We start from the raw sequence: 12,650 nt of genomic DNA, 5'->3' as shown, positions 1-12,650 counted from the left end.
AATCTTTTCACTGCACCAGAGGGGATTCATGCATTGAGCAAGCACTTACTAAATGCCCACTAGGTACTAGAAGTCATAGTCCCTAGAAATACAAAGATGAACAACCCCAGCCTTGCTCTATGGCAGCTCAGTCTAGTGGGGACACAAACATAGATAAAAATACAACATAGGGTGAAAGTCCCATAACAGGTGTGGAAGTAGACCCTTCTAGGACAGGCTTGAGGCAGTTGGACAGGCTTTTCAGTTACGGTAACTCTCCACCTAAAGAAACCATGTTAAGAACACTCCTATAAAGCAAATTATTTATTTGTTTTGTTAGTCATGTTTTCATATATTAAGCTTTAAAAAATTAACAGAGGTATACTCATTATTCTTAAAACAAACAAAACAACCTTATTCTGAAGCTCTTTGGTCATCCCAATTTTCAAAGAGGAAACTGAGGCCAACTCTCCCTACACTCCCCCCATCTCATGCTCTCTCTCTCTTGCAAATAAACAAAATCTCAAAAAAAAAAAAAAGGAATCTTCCTGCACCCAGAACTTCTCCTGGAGTCTTAAATAACACCTTAGCCATATGCACCTTTTCCCCTTGCATTTGAGTTAGTGACTACATATTTTTCTCTTTGTCATTGTATTTTAATCAGAGGTTCTCTTGGGTGTGACTTAGATTGTGTTAGCTCTGGAGACATGCCACATAACACTGATACCCCTACAATGTATGTATCTTAGACATCTTTGGGGGTCCCTGGTTCACTCCCAACCCAACAAGGTCTTCTGTGGTCCTTAAAAAAAAAGTCCTCCTTCTCAACAATAAGAAAACAACCCCATTAAAAAATAGACTAAAGACCTTGACAGACACCAAAGAAGATATGCAGATGGAAAATAAGCATATGAAAAGATACTCCTCATAATATGTCATTAGGGAAATGCATATTAAAATGAGATACCACTACACACCTATTAGAATGGCCAAAATCTAGGACGCTGACAACACCAAATGCTGGCAAGGATGTGGATGACAGAAACACTCAAATATTGCTAGCAGAAATCCAAAATGCTACAGCCCCTTTGGAAGGTAATTCAGCAGTTTCTTATAAAAATAAACATACTCTTAGCACACAATCCAGCAACTGCACTGCTTGGTATTTACCCAAAGAAGTTGAAAGCTTGTGTCCACACCAAAACCTACGCAAAGATGTTTATAACTGCTTTATTCATACTGCCAAAATTTAGAAACAACCAAGATGTCCTTCAGTAGGTGATGGATAAACTGGTACATCCAGACAATGGAATATTATTCAGCACTAAAAAGAAATAAGCTATCAAGCCACGAAAAGACATGGAAACTTAAATGTGTATAACTAAGTGAAAGAAGCCAATCTGCAGGGACTACATACTGTATGATTCCAATAATATGACATTCTGGAAAAGGTAAAACTAAGAGACAATTAAAAAGATCAGTGGTTGCCAGAGATTGTGGGTTGGGAGGGAGAGGGATGGATAGAGAGAGCACAGAGGATTTTTAGGGCCATGAGAATACTCTGTATGATACCATAATGATGGACACCTGTCATTATACATTTGTACAAACCCACAAAATGTTGAACGACTAATAGTGAACCCCAGTGTAAACTATGGACTTTGGGTGATAATGATGTGTCAGTGTAGGATCATCAATTGTAACATCTGTATGCCTGGTGGGGGTGTTGATAATGGGGAAGGCTGTGCCTGTGGGGATGCAAGGGGGTACTTAAGAAATCTCCATAACTTCCTCTCCATTTCACTGTGAACCTAAAACTGTTCTAAAAAATAGTCTAAAAAGGGTTTTCTGCTCATTCACTCTCTTCTATTGCTCCTTCTTCCCTGATTCACTTGGTTCACTTTCTTGCTGTCTCTTTTCCTTAGTGTTACCCTTATCTGTTGCCTAGCTTCACTAAGATAACTCAGTGCTAACTTAGTAGCTGCTAACTGTTCGATTAAGACCCACATTTCTCCAAACTCAGTGTGACTAATATCCCAGGCTGTCTTCTATTATAAGACCCCATCAGGGAGACGGCTGGCCTCCAGTGGGCTTCATCTAGTCATTTGCTATTTATTAGTTATATTGATCACCACCCCCAGAGGGATGACAGAAATCCTGGCACAGATATTAACTCCACAATACAGAACAAATTTGTTCATCTGCCAAGAGCTCTTTCAAACACTGTTCAAAAGATTAAAGAAAGGGCAGGACAACTTCACCCTCCATTTTTTGTCTGACCTATTTCTACTTTCCCTGTCTGAATTGTTAACAATGTTCTATATTATTTTTCAAGGCAAGCATCCTAGCCAAAAAAAAACACACAGAAGAAAGTTTCTTTATGAACATTTTTATTGGATTGAGCAGAGCAAGTCTCCTAAAACCTGACTGCATGGAGTCCGGAGGCACCAAGAGTGCCACGTAAGAGCTCTTGTCCTAGGCCAGTAGACTTCCGAACAGCCTACACCCAGCCATCCGGCCTCTCTGCCTTTTATTCCTTATCTGGCAGATTCAATTTGCAGCATTTTATTTTCCAAGAAGGGCACTATAGGGAAATGAGGCTTACCTATCAGCCCATCTTAAAAGAAGCTTATAATCCACTGTAGTTTCCAATTGAATGAGAAAACTGAAGTTATACTTTGATTTCATGACTGATTTCTTCTGTCAGTCAGTCAAAAAGTATTTACTAAGTGCTAGTCCATGTTGCAGGCACCATGTTGGGCAGAGGGAAGGAGGAGGACAGATAAGCAGCAGAATGCCTACCTTTGTGCAGTGAGCTATCTGGTCTACTGTCTCCCTTTCGGCAATCATCTCTCCCTATAGCTATGGAATTGAAGGGGATGGTACTTGCCCACAAAGTCAATTAAGCCAATGAAAGAGGTGGTGCCATCCTATGATTAAAGCAGCACTCAGGAAGGCTTAGGTAATATTAGGCAGTGTGAATTTCCCTTATATCATTGCAATGACAGTAAATGCCTATGGAAATGGCCACTCACCAAGTTGGTGATAACACTTGTAAAATATCTTGCAGATTTTGGAAGATAGCCACTAGGTGAATTGCAAAATATAAAACTTTTCCCTATTTGCCTACCCAATTCGTTTGAAAATTGAATGCTATTCCTTAAAGAAAAATAGGGAACTGGCAATTTAAGTTGGGTTGCTTATTATGGGCTGTTTAAGGGTAACTGGGCCCAGAAATTATTGGTGAGAGAGAATGGTAGCCCTCCGGAGAATTGGGCAGTCAGTCTGAAAGCACTCTACAGACATCCAGGACTTCTGATTTGCAGTATGAACTCCCACTAATCCAAGACAGGGGTGCTATACAGCAGAGATTTATAACTGGTGGCATTTTATTGTATCACACAATAGATTAGCACTCTAGACTCATCATCATTACATGGAAAGCCAGCCCCAAAACCAATAGTGCCTCTTATTCATTAAGAGATCTTTGATACCAGAAAACACACTCTCTCTCTATATATAGATATAGATATATGGCTTTGTATATATATAAATATAAGCCAAATAACCAAACAAAAAGAAAAAAAAATGGTCCACTGTCCAGATAACTCTAAATTAGGTGCTCTACATCAAGGCACAAAAACATCAAGATGACTGGGTTTTTCAATTTTTCAACTGGGTGCCTTGGCATCAAATGATTAAAGTCAAGCTTTCTCTCTCCTATCATACCAAAGAGAAGGCTGATGCAGGGGCAGGAATGGATCAAACACATTTAGAATTCTATCATGTGGTGGGACAAAATCAACCACCTGCCCTTTGCTAGTAAGTAATTATTCTTTCTGTTGCATCAAGTTTATTTCATGAACTGTTTCCAGAACATATCACTGAGGTTAATCCATTGTTACATTTTGCAAGCCTCAAAGATCTACTGAATTAGTTTACAATATAAAGGAGGGATTTCATGAAAATGATGGCTTCTTTCCTTTTCCTTTCATGTTCTAAAATCTTTTCTCTAGTGCAATAAAAGAAACAAATGACAACTAGGCATTACTCAGATAGCTAGGAAAAAATTGTTTTTGCCCTTTTGAACATAGCTGATATTATAAATTGACTGTTGGCATAAACCACAAACAAATTTTTATTTGAGATCTGCTATAGAATATTGTCCTCATGGAAACGCTCTCAGCTCTTAATGAAATCAATTAAAAAAATTGAATAGTGTAGTTTATTCTTATATACAGTTCTGTGCCTTCAGCAGTTCTGTAAATTAAGAGTGAAGTTACAGAGCAGGTACAGGACATGTGGAATCCTGGGGCATCACTGGTTAGAAGCTGAGTGTTGGTCAGGAGGAGGGAGGAAGAAGTGGAAGAAAGAGAGTGGGAAGAGGCCGTCAATCCTTGTCCCTTGTTTTTCAAAATCATTGTCTTTCTCCACGTGTGAAGTGAGGGGGCAATGTTTTGGTTAGAATACTGGCTAAGCTGCTAAACTACAAAGAACTCGGAGTACAAAAGCTCAACAAACAAGGGTAGTCTCTTGCACTAGTCTGAAAGCAAGGGAGCGCTGTGGTGGCAGAAAGCCTCACTCACAGTACTACTCAGCGCCCTCGTTCTCTTCTGCATGTGCCCTGACACCCCTGAATTTTGTCATAGCTGGGTTAGTACCACATCCACAGTGGAGTCGTGAGGCTGGAAAGAGAGGAAGGAAAGGACAAACAGGTTTCTTTTTACTTTTTTAAAATAGCTGTTTTACGATATAATTCACATGCCATAAAATTCACCCATTTAGTGCACATCTCAGTGGATTTTGGTATAATTCATTATTCATTATTAATGTTTAAAATCATGATAAACTATATTGCTATGAACTGAAATTGTCTTCCCAAAATTTATATGTTGAGATCTTAATCCCCGATGTAGTAATGTTTGGAGGTGGGATTTTTGGGAGGTGATTGGATTTGTCATGGGTGGAGGCCCCAAGTGGGATCAGTACCCATATACAGGAATGAAGAGTCCCTCTCTCTCTCTTGGCCTTGTAAGGACACAGTGAGAAGGTGACTGTCTACAGGCCAGCAAGTGGGTGTCATCTTGCTGGCACCTTGATCTGGGACTTGCAGCCTCCAGGACTGAGAAAGAGATGTTTGCTATTTAAGCCACTGCCGTGGTATTTTGTTAGAGCAGCCTGAGCAGACTAAGACACGTATATACAACATAAAATTTGCCATTTTATCAATTTTTAAATAAGTTCAATGGTACTAATCGCATTCACACTTTTGTGCAACCATCACTACAATCTACTCCAAAACTTTTCCATCAACAAGCAAGTTTCTTGTAACCAAGTGATATGAGCATTGTCCACATCCATTCCCTTCACTTTCCATTGGCTGCAGCTGACTGCAGAGAGATAGGAGAGTAGTCCAAGGTCAGCAACAGGTGCGCAGCTGAAGCAGAGGGCACTCCAGTACTGAGAGGAAGAAGGGAGAAGGGATGCCTGGGGAAAACTGCAGTTCCCACTGAAGATATATATCTAAAACTCCGTCTTAGTCTGCTTGGGCTGTCATAATGAAATACCACAGATTGGGTAGTTTACAAACAACAGAAAACTTTCACAATTCTGGAGCCTGGAAGTCCAAGATCAAGGTCGGTTGGCAGATCCAGTTGCTGGCATGAGCTCAACTCCTGGTTTGTAAATGGCCATCACCTTTTTGTATCCTCACACCGCAGTGAGCAGAGGGAGGAGGCTAGCTCACTTGCCTCTTCTTATAAAGGCACTAATCCCACTTCTGAAGGCCTCACCCTCATGACCTAATTATTTCCCAAAAGTCCCAATCGCCCACCAACATCACATTGGGGGTTAGGATTTCATACGAATAGGGGCAGGGGGGACCCACACACATCTAGTCCATAGCAAGTACTCTGTTCACTACAGAGGTCATAGCGACACACCCATTCATGAGCCACCTGACACTGTCAGTTTCCCTACACCCTCATGACAACCGTATTTTCATTGCTGTTTAGTTTGTTTTTCTCCTATTTAAGTGAGATTCAGGATCTTCTCATGCGTAGAAGAGCCATTTGATCTCCTTTGCTAAAAACTTTCTTTTGATATCTTTTAACCATTTGTATGGGGTTTCTGGTTCATTTTTAAAATTTTGGTGACTATGGGAAGCATTGACCAGTTTGGTCTATCAGGTAAACTTCAGAAGATAATCTTTAGGGTTTGTATTGCCCTTTCAAGGAATGTTCAATGCATCTTTATCACCAAACGAGCCCTTTTGGACGTAATTCTTTATGTATGTAAAACCACTAATTACATTTATTATACAGAAATATTAAAAAGAGGAAAGAGACTGTTGAGAACTTGGTGTGTAATATATCCTTAACACATGTTTGTTGAGTCAATGCATAGATAATGGATAGATGGAGGGATGAAAATGGGAACAAAGAAGTCTATTTTCTTTTTGAAGCAAAATTAATTATCAAATTGATATTATATCAGTTGGGAAGCTTTTGATTGAAAGAAAAAGAATGTTCGACTAAAAGTGACTTTAGAATAGGAATTTTTTCTCTCCTATAACAAGAAGTGTGGACATGAGCAGTTCCAGTGTTGTTAATTCAGCAGTAAAATGAAGGCATCAGTGAACAGGCTCTTTCCTCATTCTTTTTTTTTTTTTTTCTTAAGATTTATTTATTTATTTTGGAGAGAGAGAGAGCACGTGGAGGGGGTAGGGATAGAAGGAGAGAACTTCAAGCAGACTCCCCACTGAGTGTGGAGCCCAACGCAGGACTTGATCCCAGGACTCTGAGATCATGACCTGAGCAGAAATCGAGAGTCGGGCACTTAACCGACTGAGCCACCCAGGTGCCCTTCTTTCCCTCATCTTGTTGGTTCCTCAGCATATTGCCCTTCATCCTTAAGACTGTGTCCTCTCTGGTTGCAAAATGACTACCTTTCAGACATACATCTTCACCAACTGCATGAAAGGCAGGATAAAGGGAGTTTCATCCTATGGAGAACTTGCCCAGAATCCTTCGCTAGCACACTTACTTATTCATCTCATTCGCTAGCTGGGTCACAGGCCCACCCCTGAGCCAGTGATTGGCAAAGAGATGTGAGTCCACCATGATGGTTTTTTTAAAAATGATGATTAATCTGCTAGGGGGCTGGCCCACCTTCCCTGAGCACACTGCTGCTTTCATCTGAACAAATTTAGAGTTCTCTGTGAAGGAAGAACGGGGGAAGGCAGGCAACCAACTTTGCATTAGTTATAAAGTTTTCCAGAATAACTTTCTCCTTCTCCCTCTCTCCCTGGAGTGGAACAGGAGAGGGAGGATGTTCTAATAACTGGCTTTTCTGTGTTCTAAGAAGTGGTGAAGAATCATATGGGAGAGTGATTGCTTTTTTATTTTATAGAACAGTGTTATTGTGCTTCTGGTTACTTCTTGAGAAAAATATTGTGAAAACAAGGAACTGGGGGACTTAAGCCCTTTCCTCTGGGAAAAGGGGCTGTTCTGAGAGGGGAGGGCCCTGTCACAGCACAGCAGGTAGCAGCCCCAGGAGAGAGAGGGACGCTCAGAGACTCCAAGAGCAGGGACCTCTGATAGTGACTTTCAAATGTTCCTTTTTACACTGAAATGCCCTTATGACAAGTAGCATCAAGCATTCAGTAAATCTTGTCAACTGAATCTCAATGTCAACTTCATAGTAGCCACACCTGTGTAAAAACAGGAGCATGGGAGCTGGTGAAGAAAAGCAGTCTGAAGAAACACTCTCAGGCTGGCAAGAAGCACCCGTCCAGAACAGGCAAATCCACAGAGGCTGCAAGTAGATCTGGCATTGCCAGGGGCTGGAGGGGCCTGGGGAGGAATGGCTAGTGACTTCTAATGGGTACAGGATTTCTTTTTGGAATGATGAAAATGTTCTAATGGTAACAGTTGTACGATTCTAGAAACATACTAAAGACTATTGTACACTTAAAATGAGCAAATTTTATGGTATGTAAATTATATTTCAATAAAGCTGTTTGCTTGGATTTTTTAAAAGTGATCCACACAGCAACTGGGAGCAAGAAGTAATCAGCCGCACTGAGCATGTTCAATGACTCCTCAGAAACACTACTGAAGGGCTTTACTTCCCACGGTTATATATAAGGTGAGGAATAAGTGATTTTATTTGAATATTAAGAGAGAAATTGATCCAAAAGGCTGGATAGCCTGGGGATTCTTTGTTATAATAGCAATGGGGCCCCTTTCTTTACTCTGCTTTTCAGTGGCTCTCTGGGTCCCTTAGTGCTCACAAACAGAAAATGATTTATACATACACATATAGGTTGTTCTGGAAATAAAATTATATCTTTTTCCTTTTGGAGGACAGCAGGAAAGAATTAGGGATGGAGTCAGGATCCCCACTGAGCTGCAGGGTCAACCAACACTGTAGCTGCTCACCACCACTCCCAGCATGGCCAGCCTTGTGGTGTCAGACTGAGCACTTCTCACTGGGAAGAGCATGGCATGAAACTTATGGGCACTGGACCAGACTGCCTGGGTTCACATGCGAACCCAGATCTACAGGTTACCAGCTTTGAGATCAGGGCAAGTTACTCAGCATCTCCATGCCTCAGTTCACCCCTTTGTATGATTGGGATAATATTAATGCCAACCTCTAAGCATATTGTGCAAATTAAGTGAATTAGTACTTGTAAACACTTAGAACCTCACCTAGCAAATAGTAAGTGCTATAATAAAGGCATCCAGTAGTAGTATTTATAACAGTATGCAGTACACGAATTCTTCCAATATCCAGTGAATTTGTGAAGCATGAATATGGGAATCAACTGAATTGTAAACTGAAGAGAAAGACTGGTGGATCTAACTAAGCATGGGTGGTTTAAGACCATGGGGGATACGCGCATGCTAGAGGGTCATTTGCAAGAGATCATGGAGACATTTCTAATCCTTAGTGGAGTGCAGGGCATCATGGATTGTGTGGTGAAAAATCAAAAACAAAAACAAAACCAACCAACAAAAAACCTCTCTTGGTCCTTACTCTCTCTGTTGGCTGGGAACCGTTAATTTATGCTTGTGTCACTTGGGACTCTTTAGGTTGCAAATGGCAAAAATCCCAACTTGAAATGACATAAGCAAATAATGACAGCAACAAAAGGCTTTATTGCATGGAACCGACAATCTGAAGGATAGTGCTAACCTAAGTGAAACCTTAATTTCAGGGCCATGTGGGGTCACCAAAACTGTTTCTCTCTATCTCTTTCTACCTCTCCGGTCCACTTGGACTCTCTGTATTGTTTCCTTTCCATTGTATCTTTTCCTTGTGGTGAGATGGTAACAGCACATCTGGCCCCATTCCACTCCATACTCCTAGGTTCAAGTCCAATAAGAAAAAAACATACTTAAGTCTTGCCAAAAGTATCCTTGCACTTCATCAACTCTGACCAGGTCCCATGACCATCCTGAACTAATTGTGCTTCCAAGTGGAGGAAATGCTTTGGTTGGATTGGCTGGAGTCACACACTGAGGGTAGAAGGATGGAGTCAACACTATCTGAATTACATGAACCAGAAGTCAGGAGGGGATGGTTCCCCATGGGAGATTTGGGGGCTCATTTTATTAGCTGTGCATCCTGCTATTCTACGTTCTACTCTGTTCTGCTCACCAGCTTTCTTCCAAACCCTGCTATTTTCTCTCGGAAACAGGAGAGAACAGATTCAGAGAGGAATATACCCAGAATCAGAAGTACTTGTTATGTGTGTAAAGGGTGGTGAGGGGGGTGTGGCCAGGGAGAAGGTACCAGATGCTATAATGAAGTCTAGCCTGGCAGACCGACTGTGGTATCTAGAGATGGAGGTAACAAATGAATCAGGTCAGCAATTATTCCTTGGAGGTTAACATGAAAGTTATGGGTTTCATAGTAGGAACATGGGAGGATAAAACCCAGAAGTGGAAGAAATTTCTGTTATGCAGAAGTGAAGAACACTAAGACTGTAGAACAATTTCCCTCCCCTACCATTTACCAGCACACCAACAAGTCTCCAGTATAATAAGGGTGAATTACAGCCAAAAGCTCTGAGAAGCATCAGAGTCTATCTTAGGAGGAAGCCCAAAGACAACAAGAAGATAAAAGCAAGGACACTAGAAGAATCTGAAGCCTCTGACACCCACGGTTTCAGCAAACATTAAACAGAGCACCTTGTAGATATATGAACATGAAATCTCACACTAGACGCTGATTGACCTCAGGTCCTCTTATCCCATACATCCTCTGGCTTTCAAAAAAAAAAAAATTATAAGGCAAGTTAAACAGCCAAGGACAAAGCCTGTCTCACTAGACAAAGCAAGCATCAGAACCAGACTCAGATACGACACAGGCTTTGGAATGATTAGACAGGGAATTTAAAATAACTATGATTAATGTGTTAATGGAGCTAACGGTAAAAGTAGACAAATACGAGAGTAGATGGGTAAGTTAAGCAGAGAGATGGAAACTCTTAGAATCAAAAGGAAATTCTAGGAGTTTCAAAAAACCAAACATTGTGACAGAAATGAAGAACGAGGGGCACTTGTGTGGCTCAGTGGGTTAAGCGTCTGCCTTCGGCTCAGGTCATGGTCCCAGGGTCCTGGGATCGAGCCCCGCATTGGGCTCCCTGCTCAGCGGGAAGCCTGCTTCTCCCTCTCCCACTCCCCCTGCTTGTGTTCCTTCTCTCGCTGTGTCTCTCTCTTGTCAAATAAATAAATAAAATCTTTAAAAATAAATAAAAAATAAATAAAAGCCTTTGCTGGGCGCCTGAGTGGCTCAGTTGGTTAAGTGTCTGCCTTTGGCTCAGGTCAGGATCCCAGGGTCCTGGGATCGAGCCCGGCATTGGGCTCCCTGCTCAGCGGGGAGTCTGCTTCTCCCTCTGCCCGCCACTCCCCCTGCTTATGTTAGTGCTCTCTCTCTCTCGCTCTCTTTCTGACAGATAACTAAATAAAATCTTAAAAAAAAAGAGAAATGAAGATTGACTTTGATGGGCTCATCAGTAGACTGGACACGCCCCCCAAAAGAATCAGTGAGCTTGAAGATAGGTCAATAGAAACTTCCCAAACTAAAGTGCAAAATAAGTCATCAGTCAGTTGAGAACTTCTAAGTTTTACCCAGCTTTGTCTGCATGAAGTATTGCTATTCATCGCACAGACGACTAGGCCCTCTGCTAACACGTGACCACCTTTGCAGGATGGCTAATCTTGCAGAAGTTTAGGCCACTGCTTGAGCTCGGCTCCACCACCCAATAGCACACACACCCACTCTCACCTGCACGTTCTGGGCAATGACTCCCCCAGTGTTTTGGATGATCTATGCCTCAATTAATAATAGAGGGCTAGACGGCATTTAGGGGACAAGGCCAACAGCAGGGGGAGCACTGAGAAGGTCTGACTGACATCATGCTGTGTTCCACAGACAGATTCCAGTCAAGAAATGGCAAGTGAGTGTGTGAAGAATTGATAGAGGAACAGATTGTGAAGGCAGGGACAAGATGCCCAATTACATGCAAGGTGAGGGCACGACCTCCGAGAAAAGGAGACTCCACATCGTCTGAAATGGGGCACAAACACCAGGTCAGTCAAGCAACAGTGGTGACTTCCAGTTGAGTCCCTCCCACCGTAATATCCTGGAGTGCCTCAGAAGCTTCATTCCTGACTCAAGGCCTTGGCAGAGCCTGAAGGTCAGAGTGGACCTGAGTTTGTAGGTGGGCCGAAGTGCTACTGTCAATAGAAGGACTCAGAAGCCAGGCAAGGCCTGCCACCTGCTCATGCCCTGCTGTGGCTGAGCTCCAGGCACTGACTCACATTCTGCCCTGCCTTATGACTCACTTTCTTCATCCACGTAGAGACTCCCAAGCTTGGCCCAAACCAATGGATGTGACAGACACTTTTGATCTTCCTGGGTTTTCCCATCCTTGCACACTCCCCACTGTCCCCTCCTACCATAAGTGCCTGTGATGGTTACTTTTATGTGACAAACTGGCCAGGCTGTGGTGCCCAGGTGTTTGCTCAGACAGTAGTTTAGTTACTGCTGTGAAGACGTTTTTTAGATGTGATTAATAGTTACAATCCATAGATTTTGAATAAAGGAGAAAACCCTCCAGAATGTGAGTGAGCCTTGTCTAATCAGTGGAAGGCCTGCAGCACAGACTCAGGTTTGCAGAAGCAGCAATTCTGCCTCAAGACTGCAACATAAAAACCCTACCTGAGTTTCCCACCTGCCAACCTGCCCTACAGATTTTAGACTTGCCAACCCCCACAATTGCCAACTCCCTAATCTCTCTCTGAGACAGATGATAGATAGATATGATAGATATAATCTTCTTGGTCCTGTGTGTATATATGTATATACACATCTTCTTGGTCCTGTTTCTCTGGAGAACTCTAACTATATAGTGTCTCTACAGAGAGAGGAAAGAGTTCATCTTCTTGTAGTAAATGTAAACCCACAGTTTTGGCCCAAAAGGAATTTTTTCAGTGAAAAACAACCATGCTGTCCATTCAACTTTGCTGCTTTTCATTCTCTGCTTCACAGAGGTGCAACAGGACGTGGTCTCCTCGCATGTTGACATCACAATTAATTCTTATTTTTAAGGAAGTCATTCTAACCCTAGCCAACCATTTTTAACTGCAGACACACAA

This window comes from Mirounga leonina, unplaced genomic scaffold, assembly GCF_011800145.1.
Source record: "Mirounga leonina isolate KUSES-001 unplaced genomic scaffold, KU_Mleo_1.0 Mir_53, whole genome shotgun sequence".
In the NCBI taxonomy this organism is placed as follows: domain Eukaryota; kingdom Metazoa; phylum Chordata; class Mammalia; order Carnivora; family Phocidae; genus Mirounga; species Mirounga leonina.
This window is presented reverse-complemented; position numbering follows the sequence as displayed.